This window comes from Nicotiana tomentosiformis, chromosome 6, assembly GCF_000390325.3.
Source record: "Nicotiana tomentosiformis chromosome 6, ASM39032v3, whole genome shotgun sequence".
Taxonomy (NCBI): Eukaryota; Viridiplantae; Streptophyta; class Magnoliopsida; order Solanales; family Solanaceae; genus Nicotiana; species Nicotiana tomentosiformis.
Genome location: NC_090817.1, coordinates 39,849,231 through 39,862,881, shown reverse-complemented (window position 1 = coordinate 39,862,881; position 13,651 = coordinate 39,849,231).

The window sequence follows — 13,651 nt, the reverse complement described above, 5'->3', positions numbered from 1 at the left end:
TAATTTAGGACTTTAATTGGTTGTAATGTAGGCTGCGAGACAGGTAGGATATATTTAGATATAAGAGTGACTACACTTCCCTAAGCACTTTAATACATATATTTCATTGTTCAGAACCCCACACTTATGACAAACTATAACTCCACCTTCACAACGATATACATTAACTCTCAACTTCTTTAAGCACAATAACACCAAGAGTTACCACTATCAAAGAACATTTTTCACAATTATACACTTTTTTTTCTTTTTCTTATTCAATACAAGTGGTGCTTACTTTTTCAAAACAATGCACCTTCCTTCTTATTTCAGTAGTTCCTCTCAAAAGCCCAACCAACCACCCCACACTTCAACTTTTACAAAGTTCATAACAAATTGAAGTGCTCATGAGAGGTAAATGGTTCAAATAGATGGTCAACTCAAACAAATGGGTAAGGCTTGTACTGTGGTTGCCAAAGAAACAGGATTATAGGCTCAACGGGGTTAACTAAGATACATAACAATTCGGTGGGTAATAGCATATAACTGGCTCAACAAAGAAATGCCTAAATCACTTCCTCGACTGAACAAAACTACTATTTCACTTTGCAAACACACGGGGCAAGTTCTAGACATCAAATGCAATGCACAAAATACACAAAACCTCACACACACATGGCACATAACTCACTCAGGATCGGATTCATCAAGACATTTTAGTCAAAGCAGTTAAGCAAAGTTAAGATCATACAATTTAAGGTACTTATACAAGAGTCAAAAATTGAGCCTAAGCATCACAACTAAAACACTTACTATTATCAAGGCATAATAAAGATAGGACATATTGCCTTCCAATTCAAATCATAGCACAAGGTTCACTACTCCTCTACAAAAAAAAAATAACTACACCTGGTTCAAACAAAATCCTTGAAAAATAATCGCGGCACAAAGAAAAACCTAGGAGAATTGTTACACTACCTTTGAAACAAAATCTTTTTGTCTTTTTCCTTCCGACTTTAATCCCTCAAGAAACCTGTTGATGGTATCCATCTTCGGGAAAAATCGAATGTTTTTTAATTTTTATGTTTTTTTAATTTTGCAACTACTATAACTAAGAAAACTAACACATATACATATAACATACAATTATCCCCCACCCCACACTTTAAGTTGTGGCATGTCCCCATGACACACAATTAAAAAGCATAAGGTAAAGGAAACTTCCCTGAGCAGCTAGTCGGGATCTATGTCGAAGTCGGGGTCCATTCCTTGCCTTCGAACTAACGCACACATCCATGCCGACAACTTCTTCTCAGCCTTCTTGGGGTGCACCCCACACTTATCTTTCTCATTCAATGTAGCCTTCTTTTTCGACGAGCTTTTCACTTTGCACTCAACACTTGTAGTTAGCTTCTCCTTTTTCACCCCCGTTTCTATATTCATCTCGAAAGTTATAGTCTCCTCACCCATTCTAAGCATGAGCTTTCTCTTGTGTATATCTAATATTGCTCTACCTGTTGCTAAGAATGGTCTTCCTAAGATAAGGGGGACCTCCTTGTTCTCCTCCATATTCACTACTATAAATTCTACAGGAAATACGAACTTATCTACCCGAACTAAGTTATATTTCACTATCCCCGCATATATCATAGTCATTTGTTTTGCCAGCTACAAAGATATTGGCACCGACCTTATCTCTCCAGTTTCCTGTAAATAGATAGTGGCATTAAGTGAATTGAGGCACCAGAATCACATAAAGATTTATCAAAATTAATAGAGCCTAAAGAGCAAGGTATACTGAACCTCCCTGGATCTCCACACTTTTGTGGGAGTTTTTTTGCAATATCACACTGCAATGTCCTGTGAGTTTAACCACTGAGGTCTCTTCTATCTTCCTCTTATTTGTAGGGATCTCCTTCATGAATTTGGCATAAGCTAAAATTTGTGAGAGCACTTCTGTGAATGGAAAATTTACATTAACCTGTTTCAGCACATCCAAAAATCTCTCAAATTGCTTGTCTAGCTTTTCTCTATACAGCTTTTGAAGGAAAGGTAGAGCAGGCATATGCTCGCTCTCATAAGATTCATCCCTTCTCGAAGTTTCCTCCTTCTTCTTTTTGTCAGCTCCCTTCTTGCCTTTCTTCTTCTTATCACTATCATTCTTTAGCTTTTACCCATTTTCCTTTTCAAGTACCACATCCTTTTGGATTGGAGTGATATCTTTCACTACTTGGCCGCTTCTCAAGGTCACCGCATTTACTGTTTCTTTGGGATTTCTCTTAGTATCAGCTGGCAGAGTTCCTGGTATCCTCTCAGACGATAGAGTGGCTAGCTGCCCAACTTGTCTTTCCATGTTTCGAAAACCAGTACCTATTTCTTTGATAGCCACTCCATGTTCCAGTATAGCTGCGCTATGAGTTTTAAGCCTATCATCAGTCTTGATAATGAAAGCCTTCATTACATCCTCTAGACTAGGTTGAATGGGCTGTTGAGGCTGAAACTGCTGCCTCTACTGATTTTGGTATGCTGGAGCTCCTTTTCCCTATGGTCTAGAGTTATTTTGTTGCCAAGCAATCACAACACCTCCAGGTGAACTCCATGAAAAATCGGGGTTCCACTGACCCATCACATTATAATTTCCCACAGCATTTACTTCCTCAGTTGAGGCATGACACTCATGAGTAGGGTGTCCTCTTCCACATATATCACAAGCTGCGTGAGGCTTCTTTTGTATCGAGGCTAAAGTCAACTTCCTTATCTCTTTGGGATAGTCAAAGATAGTATAGTATAATATCGTATCCACAGGGATTGGAGTTAAATAGTATTATCGTAGTATGTAGCTAGATTGCTATTGAAGATGATCCATAATTGATATTTCTATGATTTCTAACTAAAATTTACTAAGAATCTAAAGATATTGACTAATGACTATAGCAACAAAGGTAAGCTAGGAAGTTATCAGTGGGAGAAAATAGGGGTTGATAGGATAGGTGCAAGATAATTGTTTGGGATCTATCTCCAGAATATTCACTTCTAATGTTCAAGTGAGTCTCTCGAATTCACTCAATTGTTAGTTCAAACGTTCAGAAAATATTCCCCTCTCAATTAAGTCTTAACCTCGCGAGATGAACCAATTTAAGCACGTGAATATATGCAAGAATGCGTAGTGGATTGGTCTTTAGGAAAACCTCTTTTGATTATTCTCCTAACTAGGTTTAATCAATACTTCAACTAGCCTCTTTCAATTATTAAGAAGAATTAATGAACACGTGATTACATGAACACGTGAATATAGATGCAACAGTTAAATCATCCAAAATGATTCAATACATAAAACTAGAATTATAGTCAACAAACAAATATCAATACACAAAATCCATTAAACCCTAAAGAGAACTACTTCATAGATATGGAGCAATTCATCACAAATATGTTTAACGTAAAGGAAAACATAAAACGATCCAAACTCGGGTATTGAGTGAGGATTGAATGATGAACTCATTGTGATTTTGCCTCTCCAACTCCTCCTTAGCCTCCTTAGGTCTAATATGTTTCAAATGTCCTAGAAATAAAGATTTTCTATGTCGTTATACCATGTAGGGTCGGGCCGAAACAAAATCACCTTTTCCTACGAAAAATAGGATAATTACTCTATAAAATTTGCATAGGCACGCGGCATGGGGCGACGCGCCATGCGGGGCATTAGTGGGGAAATCTAGAGAGTTGTTTCTGATAGGCAGTAGGACTTTTGTACAGCCGCGGCGTGCCACTTGCCGCCCCACGTGCTGCACCAGTGCATTTTTCTCACCGTACGGAGTTTGCTTGCGTTTTGACATCCAGACTTGGTCCTTGACCTCCGAACACGATCCCGGCTTTATCCCTTGGGCTATTACTCAGACTTCAAAGCTCCAAATCACTCGAATTCATTCCATAACCTATACATCCCTCGAAATCACTCCTACAAGGCATAAACACGTAATAAGTACAAAACATAAGCGATTAAAGCTCAAACACAATAAAAGTGTATTAAACTAGAGTGCAATATGTGGCTAAAATACGAGATTATAGGCTACCATCATTAGGTCAAAACACCTACTGGAATAAATAAAGAAACTGAACAGGTATAGTATAAAATAATAATGGAAACAATGGAAATAATACCATGAAGAAATATAGCAAGAATAGCTACACTGAAATCAAAGCAATTAAGACATCACGGAAGAAACACATAATAAGAATGCCAAGGAAATGATGCAGACAAATATAAGTGATGTAGACGAAAGATTGCAAAAGTATCACTACTGAGGTACCGCCTTGTAGTCTCGTTTCACAATCAAAATCTATAGTCTTTCCTTATATCACTGCAGAAGCCTTGCATCTGGGTTTAAAAATGTTCCCGAAATACCTACCCGTGTTTTAGATCACCTTATCACACCGTGTGGCTTCAAGTAGTTCCCCTACTAGCAACACGTGTATCAAGACCACATTATCTCACCGCATACGTATCAACCCAATCCTTATACCAATGCAAGCGTATCAATATTACAACATATCATAAATCTCACCTCAAGTGCCCTATAAATAGCCCATGGCTCAACCACAATATGTATAAGAGCCTCAACAATAGCAACCGAAAGTGAATATCTCAACAAGAATGGTATTTCAACAATTTACAACTTTGCCTCAATGTGAATCACGTCCTTTATAACTCCAACACCACAATTCAACAATAAGATATTCCAAGAAATAACAACTTCAAGTCAGGTAACTCAACAGTTAACTATTCAACAAGGAAACAAGAGAATGATAACTTCAACTAACATATAAAGGCAAATAACAAGTAAGAGATTAGACAAGTATTAACAATTCCAAGTGAAGCATGTAAAGATAGACTAACGATGATGGATATCACATGTGATGACTACTAAATTGAAGGCATGAAAAGAATCTACATAGCTTAAACCGGTCAATAACCACATTCAGCCTCTGTACCCACTCGTCACCTTGCGTACATGGCTTTCACATATCACAATTAACACAAAACAACACCAATCCTAAGGAGTAATTCCCCCACACAAAGTTAGGCAAGATACTTACTTCAAAACACGCTAACTTAATCCACTAGTAGGCCTTTTATGCGATTATCCAACAACGGCTCGAATCTAGCTAAAATAACTTTATACCATGAATACAAACCATAGGAAACTATTCTGAGAAATATAGTTACAATCTCTAAAGAAAATTAAAAAGTCAACTCAAAACGTCTACCCCAGGCTCGCATCTTGAAACCTGACCAAACTTACAAAATCGGAACACCCATTTGATAATGAGTCCAACCATACTAAAATTACTCAATTCAAATCTCAAATCAACCTTCAAATCCTCAAAATATAGTCTATGAAGTTTTCACAATTTTCCCCAATTTTTCAAACTCAAAACACTAATTAAATGGTAAAACAACGATGGATTCATGTATAATAGCCAAATACGAGTTAGAATTACTTACCTCGATCAATTACTTCAAAAATCCCTCTCGAAATCGCCCAAACCGAGCTCTCTAAGTCAAAAGATGAAGAATGAAATAAAACCCTCGAATTCACACTTTTCTGCCCAGCGATCTTGCTTCTGCGAGCCCTCAGCCGCATCTTCATCTCCGCACCTGCGGAATTTCCATAGCATGTGCGGTCCTCACATAAGCACCTAAAATATCGCACATGTGGACCCCTAAGCACATCTGCGGAGGCCAGCCGCTTCTGTGCGTTCGCTTCAGCGGAGGGATGACCGCACCTGCTGTCCCAGCTTGCCAGCCCAACTTGCACTTCTGTAGATCGATGGCCGCTTCTGTGGTGCCGTACTTGCAGCCCAAAGTGCGCAGGTGTGATTGTACTAGAACCTCAACAGCTTCAGCAATCCATTAACTCCAAAGATGATCCGATTTCAATCCGATTCACACCCGGGGAAACCAGGACCACGCCCAAATATACCAACAAGTTCCAAACACATAGAGAACCTACTCAAGGCCTAAAATCACATCAAACAACACCGTTTCTAAGAATCGCAACCCCATCCAAACCTATGCAAACAATGAATATCCAACTTCCAAAACTAACACCGATTTATATTAAACCAACTCCGATTGACCCCAAATTTTGCACACAAGTCATAAATGACACAATGGACCTATTCCAACTTTTGGAACCAGAATCCGACCCCGATATCAATAAAGTCATCTCCCAGACAAACTTCTCGACCTTCTAACCCTTCAACTTCTAAATTTCAGCAATTCAAGCCAAAACGACCTACGGACCTCAAAATCAACATCCAAACACGCTCCTAAGTCCAAAATTACCACAGGAAGCTATCAGAACCATCAAAACTCCATTCCGAAGTCATCTAAACAAAAGACAAACTCCAGTCAACTTTTTGAACTTAAGCTTCCAACTTTGGGACTAAGTATCCCATCTCACTCCGAAACTCACTCGAAACTAAAACCAACCACCCAAACAAGTCACATAACCACAATATAACATAGAGGAGGCAATAAATAGAGGAACAAGGCTAAAATACTCAAAACGACCGGCCGGATCGTTACTTCTTCCGCCTCTTAAAACAAACGTTTGTCCTCGAACGAGTATAGAGACATACCTGAAGTGGTGAAAAGATGAGGATAACGGCTACGCATATCATGCTTGGTCTCCCAAGTCACATCCTCGATTGGTTGACCTCTCCACTGAACCTTAACTGAAGCAATGCTCTTTGACATCAATTTTCGGACCTGCCTATCCAAGATGGCCAACGGCTCCTCAACATAAGACAAATCCTTGTCCAATTGGACTGAACTGAAGTTTAACACATGGGACGGATAACCGTGATGCTTCCGAAGCATAAAAACATGGAATACCAAATGAAATTTAGATAGACTAGGTGGCAATGCAAGCTTGTAGGCCACCTCACCGATCATCTCAAGGATCTTAAAAGGTCCGATATACCTAGGTCTCAACTTGCCATTCTTCGCGAACCTCATCACACCCTTCATGGATGATACTCGGAACATGACTCGCTCTCTAACCATGAATGCACATCACGAACCTTCCGATCAGCATAATGCTTCTATCTAGATTGGTCTATACGAAGCCGATCTTGGATTAACTTGACCTTCTCCAAGGCATCTCGAACCAGATCCGTGCCTAATAACATAGCGTCTCCCGGCTCAAACCAACCAACTAGGGAACGATATTGTCTTCCATATAGGGCCTCATAAGGAGCCATATGAATATCGATTGGTATCTGTTGTTGTAGGCATACTCCGCATGAGGAAATAACTGATCCCAAGAACCCCCAAAATCCATAACATAGGCACGAAGCATATCTTTCAATATCTGAATGGAGGGTTCAGACTGTCCGTCCATCTGAGGGTAGAATGTTGTACTCAACTCAACCTGTGTGCCTAACTAACACTGTACAACCCTCCAGAATCGCAATGTAAACTACGTACCCCGTTCAGAGATGATAGATACCGGCACGCCATGAAGTCGGACAATCTCGCGAATACATACTTGAGCCAACTGCTCTAAAGAATAGGTAATCACCACCAGAATGAAATAAGCCGAGTTGGTCACTCTATCCCCAATCACCCATACAACGTTAAATTTCTTCTGAGTCCATGGAAGCCCAACAACAAAATCCGTGGTAACTTGCTCCTATTTCCAATCGGGAATCTCAAGTCTATGAAACAAATCACTTGGCCTCTGGTGCTCATACTTCACCTGCTGATAATTTAGGAACTAATCTACAGACTCCACTATGTCCTTCTTCATTTCCTTCAACAATAGTGTTGCTTCAAATCCTGATACATCTTAGCGGCACCCGGATGAATGGAGTACCACGGACTATGGCCCTCCTGAGGAATCAACTCAGGCAAACCATCCACATTGGGCACACATAACCGGCCTTGCATCCGCAACAAACCGTCATCCCCAATGGAAACCACCTTGGCATCGCCGTGTTGTACTGTGTCCTTAAGGAGAAGCAAATGAAGGTCTTCATACTGACGCTCTCTGATGCGATCATATAGATAAGACGGAGAAACAATACAAGCTAGAACTTGACTGGGCTCCGTAATATCCAATCTAACAAATTGGTTGGCCACAGCCTGAACATCCAGTGCTAATGTCCTCTCAGTTGCCGATAGATATGCTAAGCTGCCCAAGCTTTCCACCTTTCGACTCAAGGCATTAGCCACCACATTAGCCTTCACGGGATGATATAGAACAGTGATATCATAGTCCTTAAGTAACTCTAACCATCACCGCTGCCACAAGTTAAGATCCTTCTATTTGAATAGATGCTGTAGACTCCGGTGGTCGGTGTAGACCTCACAAAGGACACCGTACAAATTGTACCGCCAAATCTTCAAGGCATGAACAATAGTTGTTAATTCCAGGTCATGGACATGATAATTCTTCTCATAACCCTTTAGCTGTCGAGACATGTAGGCAATCACCCTACTGTCTTGCATCAACACCGTGCCAAGGCCAATACGTGATGCATCACAATACACAGTGTAAGACCCCGAAACCTTAGGCAACACAAACACTGGAGCTGTAGTCAGAGTAGTCTTGAGCTTTTGAAAGTTCTTCTCACACTCCTCGCTCCATCTGAACGGAGCACCCTTCTATTGTATTTTGCAATTGTGAACTCTTATTTGCAATTGCACAGCTCCCAAATGCAAACCCCTAGTCGCAAATGCGAAGGGGCTTTGAGTCGTCGAAGCTAGCAAATGCAACACCCACATCGCAATTGCGAGGGTCACAAATGTGATCCCAGTTTCGCAATTACGAAGCTGGCCTCCACCATCTCATCACTGTAACTGTGAGGTCCACTTTGCAAATGCAAACCTTTCATTTGCGAGCAATTCATTGCAATTGCAATTACTGCAAAAGTAGCAATTCCAAGTCAAGCAAAATAGCCTAAAATCAATCTGAAACTCACCCGAGCCCCTCAGACCCCATTCCAAACATCCACATAAGTATATAAACCTTTTATAAACTCACTCGTACGCTCAAAACATCAAAATAACATAAAGAAATAATAATCACGAATAAAACTGAAAGATTTCAAAGTTCATAAACTCATTTTCTAACTTTCCACAATAAGCACCGAAATGACCTCCGGTCACCCAAGACCCCAACCAAACATGCTTACAAGTCCAAAATCTCATACTAACCTACCGGAGTTGCCAAAACACTGATCCGAGGTAGGTAATGTTTTGCATACTTCTATATCTTTTTTGCATTACTTAACTTATATTTTGGTATTTTAATGATAAATTGGGTGATGTTTGAGGTTAATTGAGTTTATTTTATGTGTAGGACCAATTGAACATAAAGTGAATGAAACGTTGCACAAAATGATGTTGAAAATACATGAATAGAGCACGAAAGGAAGATAAGCACAAGGCACGGAAGAGACGAGGCCCCAGGTTGCATCCTACTTGACCTAGGGAGACTAAGAGCTTGCCTTAGAACATGCCTTGCCAGGTCCAGATCACGCCTTGGACTTGGCCTTATGCAGGTGCTCATATCAGCGAGGAATTTGTTTCCTTGTTGATTTTTGACTTGGAGATTTTAGACCAAATCTATAAATACCCCTAAACGTATCTAAGAGGGGGTTGGATGTTTTTGAAGGCAAAAAGGGCCAAGAAACACAAACAACTCACGGAATCATCTCATCTTCTATAATTAATCCAGTACCTAATATTTGTAGTTTTTATGATTCAAAATAATTTATTGATTGTTCATATGATCATGAGTGGCTAAAATCCCACTTGTTCAGGGGTTACGGGCCGATCTTTAATATTGTAGTTTGACAGTTGTTGAGGTTACTTGATTTAATTATATTGATTTGTTCGTTATATTTGGCTTAATTATTTTACTGTGTAGCTAACAGTAGAATACTATCTATGAATTTATAGTTAAACTAGAAAGTAGAACTATATATTACATATAGGATTGAATATAGTAAGTTCTTGAATTTGGGTATTAGAGAATAGATTCAAGATTACGTCATTATACCATTCATAAATGAAACTTTCAAAAGTACCTTTTCACCCACCATAAATGCCATATCGTGAACTTGCCTGTCCGTATAACTCTTTTGTCGAGATTGAGCCGTGCAAAGTCGTTCCAGAATCAACTTCACCTTCTTTAAAGAATCACAAACCAAATCAGTACCTAACAATATAACCTCACCGGGCTCAAACCAACCAATAGGAGAACGATACCACCTATTGTTTAAAGCCTCATACATAGCCATCTGAATACATGGTTGGCAACTGTTGTTGTAAGCAATGTCCGCCAATGGTAGGAAATGATCCCAATGGCCTCCAAAATAAATAACATTGGCTCTCAACATATTCTCCAGAATCTGAATGGTTTGCTCGGGATAACCATCCGCCTGTGAGTGAAAAGCAGGTGCTAAGCTCCACCTGTGTACCCAACTCATGTTGAACATCTCTCCAAAAGTGCAAAGTGAACCGAGTATCCTAGTCCTAAATGATAGAAATAGGCATACCATGCAACCAAGCAATCTCTCTAATGTAGATTTGAGCCAACTCTTCCGAAGTGTAGGAAGTCGTCTCATAAATGAAATACACTGGCTTAGTCAATCTATCAATAATGACCTAAATAGCATCAAACATTTTCAATGTATGTGGTAAACCTACCACTAGGGGTGTTCACGAAAAACTAAAAAATAGAACCAATACAATAACCAAACAAAATTAGGGAAAAAGCCAGCTTTTTTGGTTTGATTTAGTTTGATTTTGGTTTTGACAGAAAAAAAAAACCGAAACAAATCGAATATATAAAATTATATATGGTTATTTTAAAAAATTACAATTTATATATATATATATATATATATATATATATATATATATATATATATATATATATATATATATATTCTTCTTTTATTTTGAAATTTATTTATATGTATATTTTAAAACTCTTGGGCAACAGTGAACCCTAGCTCGAGTAGCGATCATTGTGACTTCAAGTCTGCAACTTGTGGTTTCCTTCGATTAATTTTATTGTTGATTTTTGTTGTTTATTCTATTATCTTTTAAAGCGGTATTTGTTTCTACTATTAATTATTTTTCCTCTTTTTAGAGTTAAATGTTCATCTGACTGTAATAATTTCATGTGGTGTTGGATCTTAAATAGCTTCAATCTTTATATGCAATTTTTTCTATGTATTGTGATTTTCTTACTTTATTAATTTTAAACAAATGTTACATATTTTGTGGCTCTCGCGGATGTAAACTAGTACTTCAGAAGTAGAGGTGAACGTTCTTTCAACTGCACATAAATTCCTTAACTAGAAGGTAACAATATTCTTATTGCTGATTCAAGTACTCTCAAACCTCCTAAAAAGAATAAATGAACAACTCCTTTTGAAAATTATTATGGTATTATGAATGGAAGGGAAACGTCGAAAACTTAGAAACTGTCACGACCCCAGTTTTCCACCTTACAATGTCGTGATGGCACCTAGTATCTAAGACTAGGTAAGCCTAACATGTAATAATAACTTAACAAAAATAATCAAACATAAATACTAAAGCAAGATGGATAAACTCATATAAACTTCCAAATAGCATCTCAACCAGAACTCTCCCAAAATCGGTGGAACTGAGTCATAAGCTCTACAGAATAATCTAGAATATCTACTACAACACTTTATGAATAAGAAATACAAAAAAATAAAAAGATAAGGGAAGGTGACTCCGAGGCCTGCAGACGCCGAGCAGGTATACCTTGAAGTCTCCGAAAAACAGCTACAATCAGTCACTTACGTCCAGCACGACAAAACGTACATAGAGCTGCACAAAAAGATGTGCAAAAGTGTAGTATGAGTAAACCACGACGGTACCTAGTAAGCATCAAGCCTAACCTCGGTAAAGTAGTGACGAGGCCATGTCAAGACACCTACTAGGACAGAATAAACATAAACAAATATAATAATGAGAAGTAATGGAAAGCATAGGAATAAGTGATAACGAAGCAGGTTAACAACATAGAATAATGACAGGATTGTAAGGATAGACATAACAAGAAGGAAACAAATAAAGAAAACCACAATAGTCAAATACGGACAAAACTGATAAGACGAGAAAAAATGAAAGCAACAGGAACGGTTTAACCAATAACTATTTACAACATGAGATAAACAACAAGAATAACAAATGAGGTACCGCCTCGTATACAACAAGAATCACAACCGAGGTACCGCCATGTATAACCCGTGTACCCACTCATCACCTTGTGTGCACGGCTTTCACATAACTTAAATGATACAATCAATCCCAAATCCTAAGGGGTAGTTCCTCTACACAAAGTTAGGTAAGATACTTACCTCAACTAGGCCAACTCAACCCTCAGAAATATCTTTTCCCCTAAAATCTGCCTCCACATGTCTCAAATCTAACCAAAATTGACTTAACATCATCAAACAATGCAAGGAAAAATAATTACAATAGATAAAGCTATGATTTTTATACTTTTCTAAAAAGTCAACCCAGGGTCGGCCCAGTCAAAAATCGGGTCCAAGGGTAGATTCCGACTACGCATAACCCCACAAGTCCACATACGATTAGTTTCAAAATTCGAGTCCAAATCGACTCTCAAAATTCATTTTCTCATTTTTCAAAAACTTGACAAAATTCCCCAATTTTTCCTCTTTGATTCACATGATTTTGATGTTAAATCTATGATATATTAATGAAATATACTTGGAAATTGATTAGTATCACTTACCCAATGTTTGTAGATGAAATCCCCTCTCCAAATCACCTCCTACCGAGTCTAGGGTTCTAAAATGAGAGAATAGTTTGGAAAATCCCGACTCCCATCCCTTTTGATAAGTTGCAGATGTAACAATTGCGACATGGTTTCGCAATTGCGAACCCTCGCAATTGCGAAAGATTCCTCATAATTTCCGCCTCTGGCAGCCTAAGAGGAGATCGCAAATGTGACATTGGCTTTGCATTTATGAAGCCCGTCCTCCTTACAAATGCGACATTTTTGTCGCAAATGTGAACTACCCAATTCCCATTCAACTTCGCAATTGCGAGCCAGGTATCATAATTTGAGATTCCCAGCTAAGCTCGCAATTGCGAACCCGGTGTTCGCCAATGCGACACTAGAGGCATCAGCACACCAGATTCCTATTTTCAGTTCAAACCATTTTGAAACATGTCTGAAACTCATCCAAACCCTCAAGGCTCCAAACCAAACATCCACACAAGTCTAAAAAGTTCATATGAACTTGCTCGCGCAATCAAAACACAAAACACATGAATTTCAAAGTAAAGTTTAAGAACTTCTAGATTTGTAACTAAGCATACGAATCCCATCAAATCAACTCCAAATGATACCAAATTTCGCATACAAGTTCTAAATAGCATAATGGACATATTGCAAGTACAAAAACCAAATTATGATCCAAATAGGAAAAAGTCAACCTACAATCAAATTTCTAAACTTCAAATTGCCAAATTATGGCAAAAAAGAACAAATCAACTTATGGACTTCCGAATTCGATTCTTGGCATACGCCCAAGTCCAAAATCACGATATGAAGCTATCGGAGCCATCAAAACAACATTCCGT